This window comes from Cetorhinus maximus, chromosome 27, assembly GCF_964194155.1.
Source record: "Cetorhinus maximus chromosome 27, sCetMax3.hap1.1, whole genome shotgun sequence".
NCBI lineage: Eukaryota > Metazoa > Chordata > Chondrichthyes > Lamniformes > Cetorhinidae > Cetorhinus > Cetorhinus maximus.
This window is the reverse complement of record NC_135905.1, coordinates 10,184,239-10,197,180: the sequence shown is the minus strand read 5'-3', so window position 1 is coordinate 10,197,180 and position 12,942 is coordinate 10,184,239. Positions and strand designations below refer to the sequence as shown.

Here is a 12,942-nt window from a genome sequence, read left to right as displayed (position 1 = left end):
ACATCTTCCAAAAACATATCAATTTTCACATACCTATATACTGACACCCAACTCTCATCTCTTACCTCCCACCTCTCTTGACAACGCTTTCACTCAAGCGTCAAACAGCTTCTCCCGCAACTGATGCAGGGTAAGCAGAAAATCTCCAGCTAAGCACTGGGACGACTGAAGCCAATGTTGTCAGACCCCACCACAAACTCGGTTCCCCGGGCCACTGGCTCAATCGATCCTCCTTCTGGCAACTTGGGTTGAACTAGACTATTGGTAACACTTGGATGTCACGTTTGACTCCGAAATGAGCTTCCAACCACATTCGCATTAACCACAGTCTCGCTATCACTAAGACCGCCTGGCTTCCACCTTCATTACATCCGCTGACTTCACCTTTGCTTCATTTCTGTGCTGCTGAAACCCTCATCCATGCCTTTTGACTGCTCAGAAGCACACACCTGACTGGGATTTCAACTTCCACCCCACCCCCATAAATTTCAGCTCATCAAAGCTCTGCAGCGTATATCCTCTCAACAAATCCCGTTCTATCGACTTGCTGACTTACATTACTCCCAGTTGATTTTAGAACTCTCAACTGTCTTCAAATCCCTTCATTACCTCGCCCGTCTTTCTATATCCTCCTACAATCCTCCAATTCTGGCATTGCACACATCCCCCGATTTGGCAGCTGAAGGCACAGTCACCAATAGTAGAGCAAAGGCTCTAATTCCAAAATTTCTCCCCATTAAGCCTCTCTCTTCTTAAAAAACTCCTTTTTAAAAAACCTATCTCCTTTGACCAAGTGTTTAATCAGTCTTAATCTGATACCGAGCCAGAAGCATTTCGATCGATACTGCTACTGTGACACACTTTACCCTGTTAAAGACACAATGTAAAAGTATTGTCATGTTAATTGTTAGAGCAGTGAAGAATCCTTGTCCGCAGAGGGTTGATTAGTCCGGGGCTTTATGCTTGGTTTTCTTGCCCCACCACTAGGTGGAGCAAGGGTTCAAGTGACCACATTTGCTGTCCCAAAATGTGGATCTACTTGGTGGTGCACGTTGCCAAGATTTGAACGATCAGCAATTTTTTTTTTGTTGACTTTTGACACTAGATGAATTGTCTTGAGGAAAACGAACCTCCATAAATATTACGGAATTTCAGCCGAAGAAACCATTCTGCCGTAATATCAATGGTGGCTTGAGGTTGTAATCGTTTTACATCTTCAAACATCCAAAGCATTCCATGTGATAGCCTTGAGTTTTCTCTACCATTTTGTATTAATAACACATTCCTAAATTTATGCCCACAAAACTGTGGAAAATCACACCTCATCCACCCCCAGTGAAAACACCTGATTGAAAATCATTACTGTCAACATTTGACCAGAAGATGTTTGTGGCTAAATTAACTTTTTTTAAATTATCTCCAGTTTCTGTCGATTTTATATTTATGAGAGAGAAGATGGAGTTTGCAAAGATGGGAATGTAGTGTAAGGTACTGTAATATTCACTATATAAAGGACTACTCTCTCATAGAAATTAACATCTGCACCCAACTTAGAGGGGAAAAACTCAGTATCACTCTTGCTCTGAACTTGTGTCCACTCTGAAGGGTGTTACTACTAACTAACTATCTGACTTCTAACCAACAACTTGAAATGCTATCGTTTTTCAATGGTTTTATTTGAAAATGGGATTTCTAGATTGCCACTGTAGATTCAGGGGATTCTAACTCGACCTTATTAGATGATTCCGTGAATTTAACCCTGTTTACATGGCTTGTTTACAGATGACTAACATGGATTTGGAAGTGCATTAAGCTTGCAAGATGGAAATCTTGAAGACACGGAAGATTTTTATCGCATTTTTAAAAATTTGTGCAAGATGTTGGGTTTTTTGTAATTAAATCCATATTCTTTGGGGAGCATGGACACTTGCAGGTTGCAAGTGCTGTTTGCTGCCTTTTTAATTTGGGACTTTGTCACCATACGCAACCTACTGTTGGCTGTGCTATACATATATTAGCCATTGGTGAACACACAGGATTGATTAAGAATGCATATGGTGCGGCTTGGCTCTTTTTGGAAGGAAAGCTTTATGTCCTAGAAATCATTAACACGTTGACTTGTTGCTTAGCACTGGCTTTTTACTGTCACTGGTTCCACTACCAATGAAATCTAAGGTGGCCTGAACTTTGAAGGGCGGGTTGATTGGTTTTAAAGTTGAACACTGGTTCACCATTCTGGATTGGAGAAACCTAGTTACAACAAACTGCACTCTTCCACTTGTCTTGTCAACTTTTTGTACGATGGGGCTGGTTTGCATTCACAAATGCTTTTTAAATCTGACCTGTCAATTCTGTTCTCCTTTCCAGAAAATATCTACACAATTATTCAAATGAGTCACTTTAATTTTTTTTTTTGGTTTGCTTTAGCTTACATGGTTCGAATCAATTGTATTAAACTCATGTGTAGATTGAGTGATTGTTGGATCCTTGTCACAAATATAGCTCATTCGTAAAAATCTATAAAAGCAGTGAACACTCACTTTAGACAGTTCTCTTGTAGAATGTGTGCCCCTATTAAACTTTTAAGCTGTCATCCTATTTCTATTTTACTTATTCAGAATCGGAAGTGTTCTCAACCAAAGTAGGGGGCTTTTTATAAAAGCAAAATACTGCGGATGCTGGAAATCTAGAACAAAAACAAAATTACCTGGAAAAACTCAGCAGGTCTGACAGCATCTGCGGAGAGGGATACAGTTGATGTTTCAAGTCCGTATGACCCTTCATCAGAACTAAGAAATATGGAAATGAGGTGAAATATAAGCTGGTAGAGGGGGGTGGGACAGGTAGAGCTCGATAGAGGGCCAGTGATAGGTGGAGGCCAAGAAGAGATTGCCAAAGAAGTCATGGACAAAAGGACAAAGGGGTGTTGACGGTGGTGATATTATCTAAGGAATGTGCTAATGGGAACATTAAGGGTAGCAAGCAGGACAAGCAAGTGGCAGATGGCCCTAGTGGGGGTGGGTTGGGGGGAAGGGATCGAAATGGGCTAAAAGGTAGAGATAAAACAATAGATTGAAATAAATATAAAAATAGATGGGAAAAGAAAAATATATTTGTAAAAAAAATTATAAATTATTGGAAAAAGGGGGATCGGAAAGGGGGTGGGGATGGAGGAGAGAGTTCATGATCTGAAATTGTTGAACTCCATATTCAGTCTGGAAGGCTGTAAAGTGCCTAATCGGAAGATGAGGTGCTGTTCCTCCAGTTTGCGTTGAGCTTCACTGGAGCCAGGCCAATGGGGCTTTTATTTCACCTCCGACCACTGAGAAAATGGCTGCCAACAAATCTCCCTCTGGATGGGGCCTTTAAAGGTTTCAAGTGTCAATACAGGTGCTATTTCCTCTGAGGGAATTCAGAACCAGGGGACAAAAAACTGGTTCGAGTTAGGCCATTAAGGGATGAAATCAGAAAATACTTTCCCCACTGTACTTTGCATTTTTCTATTTCTTTTTCTTAGCTTTAACATTGCAGGGGTTCCTAGGTCACACTGCATTATAGCCTCAATGTGCTCCTCCTACTGCACCTCAATGACTGAGCTAAAATTCCTGAAGTTAGCTGTGATTTTATGGAAATAGTGATCCTAACCACAGTTAGGAATACTTACCATAGTTGCAACCACAGTGCAACTATGTTAGTTCTTCTTTCTCTTGATATTTAAATATTATCCTGCTTTCTTTTTTTTCAATAAAAATTAAAACTTGTCCTGGATCTAATATCTACTGCACCAGGCAGGAAGTTTTAAACTGCCTATTCATTCCTTTCCTCAATAAGGCAATTGTCCCTATTCAACTGCAAGATCGGCTCTCATTTCTCTCTTTTTGTCAATAAGGAGTTCAGACACCTTTTTAGGGTACGTCAACTGGGTGAAGATTAGGCCTTTTCAAAATCGAATATTTGTTTTTCACTCTTCCAGACGTGTCCGGCAAGTAATGATCTAGAGCACATCCCTTTCTATGTTGTCTGGAGTATTGAATTTCACAATCCTTTAAATTTTTGTGCTACGTGGGGTATCACTGGCATTTATTTAGTCCTAGTTGCATGGTTAACAAAAGCATGAGATGATGTTTAAGCGTGAACCATGTTGGTATGGGGCTGGAGTCACCATTGAACAGCTTCCTTCCTGAAACGCCATAAAGTGTAGGGGCATCCAGCAATTTCATCGTCAATTTTACAGACGCCAGCCCTTCATTTCCTGATTTTTATGACTTGCACAGCTGCCTTTATTCTTGCACCGATTCATAAGTATTACTGTAGGATTAACTCTTGTAGCCTTCGAGTCTAAATTTTACCAAAAAAATAGAGCTAATCCAATCCACACGTGAGGGGTTAAGGATTCTGGTGGTGCTGGTCTTGCAGAGTTTAGAAATTCTGTTTGGCTTCAAACTTCCTTTAGTTCCAAAAGTTGCAGTCCTTCTGAAATGGTGCTTTCAAATCTCATAAGTAATTGCACGTTCAACAGAGGAGCTAATGACAAATACCTCCAAAGGAAAAGGGTAAATTTTAAATAAGCAAGATATCTTGTATTTAAAAGAAATTGGCTTTAATTGACAGACCCTTCAAGGGCAAAGCATGGTGGGTGGGAGGACATTTGCTGGCCCTAACTTGGCATAGGGTCTATAAAGTGTCATGGGGAATGGATAGAGGGGCATAGGTTGGCATGGAGAGGATGAGGGCTAGAAGGCTGTTTCTTTTTGGGTTTTTTAAATGGCCGGGCCAAAGTCCCATTTTAAGCAGCCCACCTCTGCACCAGGCAGCCCCTGTGCTTGCCTCCGCTTTGTTTCTGGGGGCAGTGGGTCTGATTCCCATTAACACCATACTCTCCAAACGAAAATTAGAATATCCAGGATGCCTTTTTTTCCCCCCCCGAATTGGGAATGAAAATTCGGCCCTGTCTACCTGATGCTGAGCCAGAGTTTGCAATCTTGCTGCCATATTTAATACGGAGACAAACTTCGATCCACCTACCCACTACATCATCAAGGCTGCTGACGTTCACCTCCCTACCATCGCCCAACTTCATTCGTGCCTCTGTACCTCACTTTAATAAATGACAGTTTTAGATTCTAACTTGCATGAAATGTGCTCAGCTTACAGTCAGGCAAATACATTTCACAAGGGCATTAAAAATTAATTAGCCAACTGTCATCCTCCTCCAGGCACACCATGCTTTAAGATATTCAACCATGGACTTCCATTGGATTGGTCCACGATTAAGCTTAGCAAAGTACCGCAGTGGTTCGCCATAGACTCAGCAGTATAGCTGACCTGGAAACTCTCCCGCTCTTACCACCTGCCATCAGGCATATTGGAAGGATTTACTGGCTGATAATCAACCTGCTTGGCCATGTTATGAATGCACTTTCAGTAGCCACATCAAGTCCTGAAGTGGAACTTGAACCCACTTCTCCACAAGACCTCTCAGTCAACTGTCACAGACACAATTAGTCTGTTCTCTTCCTGCCTGTGATCGGTATGTTTTGAATGGAAATGGAAGAGGTATGTATTTTCTTGCCTGTGAAGTGTGTATTCCAATTAAATAAGTCAGCAGCAGGCTTCGTTGAGTTTAAAATAAAGATGATTTATTTTCACACACTTGACCTGAATTAAACGCAACATCTCACACACACTTGGTCTCACTCACTCACCCCCACATACACAGATTGGATACAGCTGAAGGTCATGCATTTTTGTAGATTGCAGTTATTTCAATCTCTGATTTATGATCTTTTGTCTCCCACATAATAGGCCTGTGGTCTTTCGAATGGATTTAATGATTTAAAGTTGAAGTGGGGGTCACATAAAACAAAGGGTTCACAGCAGGTTGTAAGGTTTCTTGTAGTTGAATAGCTAGGAAGTTGGTTCTCGGATGAATTTTAAATGGGAACAGGTTACGTATTCTGGCTGGCCTGCTGTCTCTCCGCTTGTTTACGAATCTGGTTGACAGACTGAATGAACTGATACTTCTGATGGCTTTGATTGACCTCGCTGCACACAGCTCATGGCGGCTCATTTAAACAGGCAAAGAAAACCTGGCTACCTCCATGTGGCTTTTCGCAAATCCCAGGCCTTTTCCAAATAAGGTGTGGTGTATATGTTGATTCCACCTCCTGTGTTGTGGGTGAACACCTCCGAGGTTTTGCGACAGTCAGCGTCTTTGTTTTAGAGTGACCCATTCACGGGAAGCCCTCAACAGAGTGGCACGCGAATCGGAGGAGGGCATCCGTCTGCTCTCTGATGAAATGGTGCCCACGTGTGTCTATGGAAGTCTCCATGGGGAGGATGGCGGGTGCCATGGAGACCCTGGTCCAGCAGAACGCGGAGATGTGTGAGACATGGGTGAATTCCTGCAGTGGCAACACGAGAGGGAAACGGGGGATCCCAACGTCCCTCCAGGTGCCCCTTGCCCTCAAGGAGTGAGGCCAGGGCTCCCGGGCACCAGTGGGGAGGAGGAGTGGCAGCTGGATGCCCCTGGGTCATCCACACAGGAATCAGAGCCCGGCCTCTTCTTCCGAGTCCTCTTTACCTATGAGCCCCTCAACATCATCCTCGATCACTGCAGAGGGAGCAACTGGCCAACGAGTGATTCTGGAGGGGAAGTGAGAGTGTGGCAGGGCCTTTTGGAGCCTCGTGTAAGCACTCTCCCACGCACACGGATCCTTCATGTATCGTACTCACCTCAATGTCCTGAACATTTTGAATGCTGTCTCCTGGAGTTCGCTTTCAGTTGTCCATCTGAGCTGACTGGCCTCTCCGTCCACCCAATGATCACACTACCATGCAGCAACTGATCTCACCCACCACGACTGTCATTTCACTTTCGATTTAACCAGCATTTCCCGTCAGTTCCCCTGTCTTTTCCCCTCCCCCAGTCACCCAGTAGTGGGGGTGATGAATCTGGTGGGCTGGCCTTATAATGACATATAATGGCATTACAATGACATGTCCGATGGTGGGAAATGCAGCCCACCATCGGGCTGAGCAGACAATCATAAACTACTTTCACAACGTCATGAAACCAACTTTTGGCCTTCCCACCATATTGTCCATTCACAATGCCCAGCACGCCCGATGTCAGCGGGCACGGACAATTCTACCCATTGAGTCATTTGCCAGCAGCCCCAATATATGTCGAAATTAAAGTGATGTTGAAGCTGCGGGGACCTATTCAAAGAGAGGCAATGAATTCTTCTTGAGTTCAGGCCAGTCTCCTCCTCCTCCTCAAGCACTAAAAGCAGGTTGACTGGCTGCTGATGTTTCTCTCGGGTGGACTTTGGGAAGCCCGTTCAGGAGAGCGTGGGCTCAGTTGAGTCTGGAGGTGACATAGGCATGAGTGAGGGCGTCAGCAGCAGATGAGCTGAGGAAGGGATGGAGACCAGCGATGCTATAAAGATGGAGGTAGAGAGAGAGATGGAAAGGGTTAGGGAGGAAATGTTGGAGTGAATATAATTGTGGGAGTGCAGAGATCCCAGAGGGACAGGTTGGAGGAACTTTCGGAGCTTGGGAGGGGCAAAACCACTGAGAGGCTTGAAAATTTATGCATGCCTGAACGTAAGGTACAGTTCTGAAAATAGGAATGAAAAACTGCAGTTTATACGAAGAGACTCGAGGTCCTGGGCTATTTCCATCGGAGCAGTTAAGGCTCAGAGGGTATTTAATGGATGTTTTGAAAATTAATGAAGAGGTTTGATACTGTGAGTAGGAAAGGCTATTTTCTCTGGTTGGACAGCCCATGACAAGGGGGGTCATTTATTCATATTCGCCATTTGGAGAGTCATCAGGGAGGTGAGGAGGAAATTGGTCACTTAAGCATAAGTTTTATTTTGCATACTTGAGGGAGAAATCATTGTGAATTTTGAAGGAAAATTGGACAAATACTTGAAGCAAATGATGATGACAGCAGGAAAGTGAGAAATGTTACAGACAACTGGCGCACAAACATTGGGCTGAAAGTCCATGATCTGTGTTACCAACTTCCGTAGTACTAAGAAGTCAGTGCTCTCAAAGAAATTGAATGAGATTGTTTTTCAGACAAGCAATTGTAGTTGAAAATCTGCCATTTAAATTCAGCAAGGGATTAAAAAAAACTGTACGCAATTTTAATTCTTAGTTTAATTATTGCTTCTGGGAAGGCATAAAATGATACTAATTATGAGCTGGACACAACCCCTGATTAATGAATAAGTGAACAGAAATTGCACGGATTTGCAATTTTACAATCTTCAAGGAATGAAGTAATCTTCACACATGATCACCCTGAATAGTTTTCAATATGCTGCCAAGGTTAGTCTTTATGCTGCTATTGGCATTAAGTTGCAAAATGTTTGCTGTTATTCATTGAAGAATTTTGCTGGTGATGAATGACAGGGAAGGATTAAAGGACCCTCACCATTTTGTACCGATGAATTAGGCTTGTTGTTCACTCACTGAGGACCCATGCCTTGCTGGATTCAACAAAACAATGCAAAAAGTTTAGCTAGAGTGCTGCAGATCCCTGCGCGAGGTTTGGTTCAGAAATGGGGAGAAAATGATAATTGTATAAGCAGCGTCTCTAACTGTGCGTTTAATCTTTGTGTCCCATAACTTGATTGCAGATTAATGTATCCTAGCAACTACAGCTAGAATCAGTCACAAGACAAACAAACCGACAAACCAAACTGCAGTAAGACCAATGTGCCTGAAGTTGCCCAAAGTTGGAAGAATATAAGAGAATGCTGAAATTGTAATTGGTAAGTTATTTATATCTTGTGCATACTTAATGCATATTACTCCTGTTTTACTTGGTTTGTTCACAATAGAACAGTATTTTTGGCTGAAGATCAGTTGCAAAACCACTTGCGACCTAATGGTCCATGTGGCAAAAGATCAGGAGCTTTAACCGATAGTGTTAATGTTGTTAATTCGTGTGAGTCGTTGTGTGGCATTTTTTTGAATTACTTCTTCCTGTGTTTTTTCCTGAAAGTCTTGAGCTAAATGCGAAGTGTTGTATATGAATCAATGAACATTTTCCCAGTGTACAAGAGAGATGGTTATATTTTGTTGTGTGAGAAGTTTCTTTTAACATTACTTTCAGGACATTGAGGTGAAGATCGGAGAGCAATTGAACGGGATAGAACTGAAGCAACTTGGAGGAACTGCAATTAAAAAGATAATAGAACATAACCTCAGTAAAACCCTTTACTAATTCATCATTTAAAATAATTACAACATTTGTGTGGATAACATTTGGCTATTGCTGCTCCTATTGTGAACTGCTTCCAATGATTGTTCAAGTTCCCTTGTGCGTTACATCAATTTTACATACAGCACAGAGATGGGTCGTTTAGCCAAACTGGTTATTGTATCCCACACCAATCTCCTCCCGCTCTATTGACTCATTCCCACCCTGCCTCATATCCCTCTATTTTCTCCCCACCTACTCCATGTAGCAGAATTCCACTTTCTCACTCTTTCTGTGTAAAGAAATTCCTGCTAATTGTTTTTATTTGATCCCTTGGTGCATATCTTATATTATGCCCAGCCACAAGTTGAAATAATTTCTCCATTCCATCGAATCTTATAACCTCATTTCCAGACAAAAGAGCCTCCCCCCTTTTTTCAATCTTCTCTGACAGTGGCATCCTCTCAGCTTTGGTGTCACCTTTGTAAATCTTTTCTGTACATTCTCAAATGCTACGATGCCTCTTTCCTAGTATTGCTTGATTGTACACAGTACTTCAATCCTGGTGTAGGCAAGGTATTATATAAATTTAATATTTCTTCTCTGTTTTATACTGTATTCCATTTTGTTTGCACTTTTCATGGCCTTATCCACTTGTGTTGCTAATGTTTAGTGATCTAAGTATCGCTTTGTTCCTTGATCCCCATTTGGTTTCTTCCCTTCCAAACAGAATGAACCACCCCACATTTCACTATATTGAATTTGACTTACCATTTGTATGCCCACCCTGCAAGACTATTTATGTCTTCCTGTATTTTGGTGCAGTCTTCCACATTATTAATGATTCCTGCCAAGTAGATATCATCCGCAAATGTTAACACCATTTCTAAGTCCAAATGGATCCTGTATATGATGATTAATAGTGGTCCCAATTTGGATCCTGTGGGATATTAATAGACTTCAGGATGACATAGACAGATGAGTCGCTTGGATAGATAATTGGAAAATGGAATTTAACTTGGTAAGGTTGACCTCGCCAGTGGCAACTGAGGCAAAATATCTATTTATTATCTTGCCATTTCAGAATCATCACCCTGCCTCTCTCTTAGTGACCTTAACTCTATCTAGTTCTCCTTTTGATGTTTAAGTGCCTGTAGGATACTACATTATTTCTTTCTATTTTCTTTGATATTTTAAACTCTTTGACTACCGCATTTCTTTTAAAATCTTTTAATCAGCTGTGGCTCAATTAGTGGCATTCTCAATTCTGAGTCACTATGTCCCGGGTTCAAATCCCACTCCAGGGCTTGAACAGAAAAATCTACGCTGACTCTTCAGTGCAGTAGTGATGGAGTGCTGTACTGTCTGATGTGCTGTCTTTCAGATGTGGTGTTTAAACTGCTTCTGGGGTGGATGTAAAAGATCCCGTTACACTATTTTGAAGAAGGGAGTTATCCCAGTGTTCTGGCCAATACTTAGCCCTCAATCAACATCACAAAATTATACGGACTACCTGGTCATTATCATACTGCTGTTTTGTGGGTGTTCACTGTGTCCAAATTGGCTACCAATTCTACATTACACTTCAAAAAAGTATTTCGTTGGCTGTAAAGCACTTTGCAATGTCTGGTGGTCATGGCAAGCTCTATGTAAATACAGTTCTTTCTTTTTTTTTCTTTTGCTTAGACTTCTTTGTTACAAATTCAGAAGACGTTGGAAGCATTTAGCCAGTAACGTGCTTCGATTCTAATGAAGGGTTTGCTCCTGAACCATTGGTTCCTCTGCCCTCTGCACTAACGCTGCTGGAGCTGCTGATTTTTATTGTTCAGGTTTCCAACACCTGCAGCTTTCTTGTCTTTTGTTTGTTTTGTCAGACATTAAAAGGCACTGCCCCAGACCTTGACATGAATGAAAAACGAAATCCTTCGCTAAATTGCAGTAATTTTCTCCTTCAGCCGCTGCTCTGGGCTGTGTTGTGGAGGGACCCAGTCTGCGGTAGAGTGGAAAATTCTACTTTCCTTCCTCCCCCTCTACGCCTATAATCCAATTTCTAGTCAAAATGATCCAACATGCGCTGTGCTATGCATCACGTTACAAAATGCCTGAAATCAGGCTCTCTGACTGTATTCCCGTTTTTCCAGGAATATTGGGCATACTGAATTTGAGGCCATTCGGCAATAATAGAGGCAACAGGTTCGCTCGAAAGGGCACGGGATGCTCTGGGATTTCCATTGGAAGAGGGCGCAACCAATAATAGTGTTACGGAACCATTCTCAGGGGCACTTGGGGAGCCTCCTGAATTCTCATTTAACCACTCCGCCCCTCTCCCCACCAGGAATTACTATACCCAGGTGAATAGAATTCACACATGGAATGACCCGCACATGTTGAGAAAGTGCTTGGAATTACAAATTCTGCTCTAGGTACTCCTATGTAGGGTATTGACACAGAAGTAAAGGGCTCACTAAAAGGGAATGAATTCAAAAGGGAGATACTTCAAGGTTGAGGGCAAGTGGTGCACATAGGCCTCAGAACTAGAACTCACAGGAGCTGGAAGAAATGGTCAAAGGTAAAGTAATTGGATTAGATTAAAGGATATTAAGCATCTGCACGTGGCAACATCCTGCACAGAAACGAGAAAGCAAATTGGCAAAAAGAGTCAAGATAAAATCATAGAGTGCTGTAGAAAGAAAGGCTGAGGAGATGGAGAGATCCATCATACTGAAGCATGCTGATAAGTTTAGTAAGAGAATGAAAATTGGTAAGTCACAGAACAAAGAGGCTGACTGAATGTAGGGACTGAAGTGGGTTTTCTGAGCAATGGCATATCCTTGCTATATGAGTGTTAAAAATAAATTGTCATGTTCTGCTTTTCTTCGTTGATCATTAAGAACACTGGCTTAAATTCTAATTATAAGTTTGTAATTAATATCAGAAAGAAATCGACCAGCAAGTTTAAAAAGTTAGAGTCACTGGGGCCATAGAAGGAGGCCATTCCACCCACCTGGAGATTCACAATTCATGGCCTACCTGTTCTTTCCCTGAAGTTGCTATCCGATTTGCACGTTAATAGCAGCATCCGTCGTGAATTTGCTGTTATTTTTTTCTAGGAAGATTTGGGTTATGACTTACCTTTCAGTTCAAAATGTTACATTTTGGTAACCTGACAGCAATTTCATTTTTGATACTGTGCCAAAGATCAAGCAGTAGTCCAGTGGCACTTGTGTATTAAATAAACCTGTCAAACTGCACAAGAAAATGCCCCTCCTTGGTGCATTTTCAGCACCAATCCATGTCAAAAATTCCCAGTAGCTTGACCAGGGGCAGTGTAAAGTTATATTTGAAAAGGATAGTAACAAGAGGAAACAGTAAAATTAATAGTCAGTGTTGTTTAATTAATCTCATTGTTATCAAACTTTATTATTTTATACATCACCTACCCAATTTTGTCACCTCTGTTGTATATTCTGTTTCTTAATTTTGCGAAGAATAAACTTGAAGTTCTGTTTCCTGCCTATTCAGTTTTGACATTTTTTGGCTGTCCCATTACAATCACTAAACACAAAAAGCAACGACTCCGTCCTTCATCAGGATGTCCACTTCTCATTAAAGGAATTCCACCTCTATGGAAGTGTTTGACACCACCTCCTTCGGTACTAATGTGCAACAGCAGCACTGGAAGCCAACATTGCATTGATCTGACGTGATGTAATCATGGTGCAGGT

At 41.8% G+C, this 12,942-nt stretch overlaps 1 protein-coding gene across 2 annotated transcripts in view; it reads left to right on the top strand.

The window, feature by feature from the left end:
• Positions 1-8,683: 8,683 nt before the first annotated feature.
• The window catches only part of tbata (thymus, brain and testes associated), a 36,138-nt gene continuing 31,879 nt past the window's right edge, over positions 8,684-12,942 (top strand). Inside the window, exon 1 of one of the 2 annotated variants that reach the window (XM_078531038.1) lies at positions 8,684-8,786. The gene's annotated coding sequence lies outside the window, so the exon portion shown is untranslated. Of the gene's footprint in view, positions 8,787-9,674; positions 9,794-12,942 lie in introns of those variants that run through there. The other variant, XM_078531039.1, reaches the window with a different exon arrangement.